Raw genomic sequence first — 3,827 nt, forward strand, 5'->3', positions numbered from 1 at the left:
GGGTCTTACTCTGTACTATTGTACTAGGTTGGAGACGAGTACTATTTAGCCATTGATTCATAATTCGTGATGAAACATATCTGGAGTCGGTTCCAAGTTTCAGTTAGCAACATTCGAAAGTTCAAACTCAGATGTCCAAGAATACTGTGCTGTGTCTTGTGTAGTCTCAGCCAACACAAAGTCGTTCAGTTAAAAAATAAAAAGAATGCTTGCTGCAGAGATTAATATATCCCAATCCTATCGATTGCGATGTATTTCCTTTTAATATTTAATAAATTGGATAGTTCTGATACGCTGAATTACCATATTTGATTAATATATATAATGAGTTATATAATAATAACCCTAATACATATTAATAAATCATAAAAATTACCATTTTGATAGGTAAATAATTTTATAGGAATACAATTAAAATTTGCATATCAAAATGTAAATTAGCACAGCACAAAGTGTATACAGTAGGTGTATACTTATTATCTAATTCGTGTTTCGCGAATCACCCGCAAAAGCCTTGAAGTTTTTCCTTAAAACCTTATATATGTAATAACGAACTCAAACTTTTAAATCTATCACTTGTGGTAACAATATTATTCTATACAAAGGCTCTCCGAACTTTTTAGCCTAAGGGTCACACTAACTTCGCCACTAAGACCCAAGAGCCAAGACCTAGCTAACTGATAATACCAACACATTGTAACGCTAGCACCATCTTTTAATGCCAGGGGAATTTCACAACGTGCAAATTATGATTGATTAGTTGAAGTATATAGGTGGTGCTCGCGAGTTTGTGCTCTGAGACTACTATATAGAGTTTTCATAGTGCACTTTGATTATGTAGAACTTAACTGCGTAATCTATTTAATAGAAGACTTCAACTACAGGTTAATAGTTATGTTAACATGATATGTAACCAGCTTTTGAAAAGAAAGAAGTAACATCTAGTCGGTTAGCACTTACGTACTTTGCCATCATTGATTTGCAAGATTGGAGTAAATAAATACAAGAAAGGAAACATAATCAGGATATTCATCTTCGTATTCGAATATATAAAGCTCCGAATGTAAAACTTAAACACTAAATTATGACTACGATCGCTTCACTGCTGATAATAACGTTTCTTTTAGGAAGAAAGTAAGAAATAATTAAGATTATTGTTTGTTCTTCACAACATGTATTTGGATAAAATAAATTTATGGAAATGATAAGCTGCTGCAATTTAGAGGAATTTTCTGAATTTGATGAATGTACTTCATCTTAGTAAATCTGTAGCTTGTAATGACATACATAATTCACTACGTAGCTTTGAAAGTTACAAACAATAATATATTTTGTACATTTTTTCATATTTTTATATCGTTAACATTACAAGTTTGCACTCCAATCAGTTGCCAGACATTGTTGTCTCCGTTCTAATATTTCATATAATAAAAATCGTGACCATATTATTTTCATTCATTTCCGATATTTCCCATACTTTTTAATTCTGTTATAATTTCTTATTCTAACTATGTAGTCCTATTATGTGATTACTTCCAACTCACAGTTGCTTTTGTAAATGGACACATTGAGTATCTACCCAGGAGTGTCACGTCCGTCCAAGACAAAAGTTAGAAACACACTCCGCTAGCATAAGAGAACGCACTTAAAATAAAACAAAAACTGATAAAAATAATTAAAGTTAGTAAAAATATATAATAGATAAACTATTGCTAAATGAACTCTTTACTGTGAATTGTGTTTTTTATTTTTAACATTGGTATCAGTAGCGTGAAAGACTGGAAGGAAACATCGTTTTCGTGAGCAACTAAAGAGTGTGGAGCTTGATATTAGATGTATGATTCAACTCAATATGATGTGTTAACGCCCTCATCTCATCAATCAAGATTATCCCACACATCAACAACATGTGCTTCTCTGGCCCTTCGCAAACTACGACACTTCGACAGGCTGTGTCGTCACGTTGCTGATATTCGATATACACCCACGACGCGACAGACGCTAGATCTTACTTCACATGTCGCGTGAATGTGACAATTTCCTAGCCAGAACAAGGGGACAATGCACCTTATATAGTTTATAATATGCAATTTTTAATTGCTGTAATACTAAACAATCAGTAATTTTCTTTAACGGCAAGGTGAAAGCACATCCATAAGGACTACGTGTTTAGCCTGGAGTTGGCGTCTCCCTTGAGCCAAGAACTAAATCCGGTGCCTAGTTAGTACAATGCTAAATCCTCCACTGACTGCATGAGGTATTACCTTCATGCCCTGTAGCTTCTCCTTACAAATTTCATTATGAAATGCCACGAGGAATCAGCATTATGACTAAGTTCTTATAAAACATTATTTTTCGTATTTTCGTATAGTAAATATGATAAATACACAGAACATATAAACAATAAAGAAATGTTATAACATTACATATTGGCCAGGGGGATTGCAGTTTGTGAATGTGTAAATTATATTTGAGAATATCTGGTCTTTTGTGTTATTTTTAACATAATTTGAAATTTTAAAGTGAAGCTATAAATAATGTAGTTTTATGTTGCAATTTCCACCGAACAGTTCATTGGCTTTTTACCGAATTTTGGAAAATGTAAGAAATAAAAAATGACAACATCCAGTGAACTTACCAATACGATTATTCTCTTTCAATGGTATATCCATGAATCCACTGTGGAATGCACAACACACTTTGTCCCATGCTTTCGTCTTTTCAATTCTGTTGCTATAGAAATTGCTGCTAGAGTTCTGTACACTAGGTTTTGCCTGAATCTCTGCGATAAAAGCGTCTGTATCGAAAGCTTCCATTGAGCTCATCTTTCAGAATGAGTATCTGGTTTCTGAAAAGATAAATTGTGGCGCTGTGGCGAGTCATCGACACACGAAGTCGCGTAGTATATGGTTTTAGCTTGTATCATGTGGCAGATTCACGCTTGTTGCGTAGTGTGTGAAAGTCCCACGCCACATCCACTGTAAGAAATTGGAATTCATTACCGCGCGACAAGCCTTCCACAGAAAAAAAATATCGCGCTTCTTCGACACTTGAAGTGTAGTGTGCGAAGGGTCTATGTGAGGAGGTCCGTTAAGCCGCATAATAGTAGTAATAATCTAGAAAGTACTACTTGAAAACTACATATTTATTTTTTAATGATTTTATGGATCACTAATATCAGTGCGATAATGCACCGGACCTATGAACAGGTATTAGAGAAGTTACCCTTCCAGAACAGAAAACGATATATCGTTACTTTTAATGAAAGAGCTAAAGTGTGATGGTACGGAATGACGGTTGCCTGTAGTGTGACCAAGGCAATGTTGGTGTATATCGTAGATTTACTGAAACATTACTTTGCATGAACTTGTGTGATTTTACAAAGTACATAGAAATTATGATTGCAATAAATGGTACATGCCAATTCAGTTATAGTGGTCAAGTAGTACATTTTCTTGTTACTTCATGTTATTAATAACATTTTACAATACTAATTCAATGTTTAATCAAAGCTAAGCTATTCAAACCTCAAAATTCTTAATTTAGACATATATTCTTTTTGTGCAAGTAAAGTAAACCTTGAGATTTTATAACGTTATCTTTTCTTTATAAGATAAAAATTTAGATCTAAGTTTATTATTTCCAATAGTTTCATATCTTTCTTGGACTAAATGAAGTAAACCGAAAAGTTGAGTTAGTTTTATTAACATTTACAATATTAATATTCACTATACCTATTTGTTTTTACAAAATAATGACACGAACAGAATACAGAATGGTTGTCTTCCATATGAGAAAAATACAAACTATGTATATTATGATTTACT

Source organism: Thermobia domestica, chromosome 4 (assembly GCF_964235325.1).
Source record: "Thermobia domestica chromosome 4, izTheDome1.hap1.1, whole genome shotgun sequence".
Lineage (NCBI taxonomy): Eukaryota > Metazoa > Arthropoda > Insecta > Zygentoma > Lepismatidae > Thermobia > Thermobia domestica.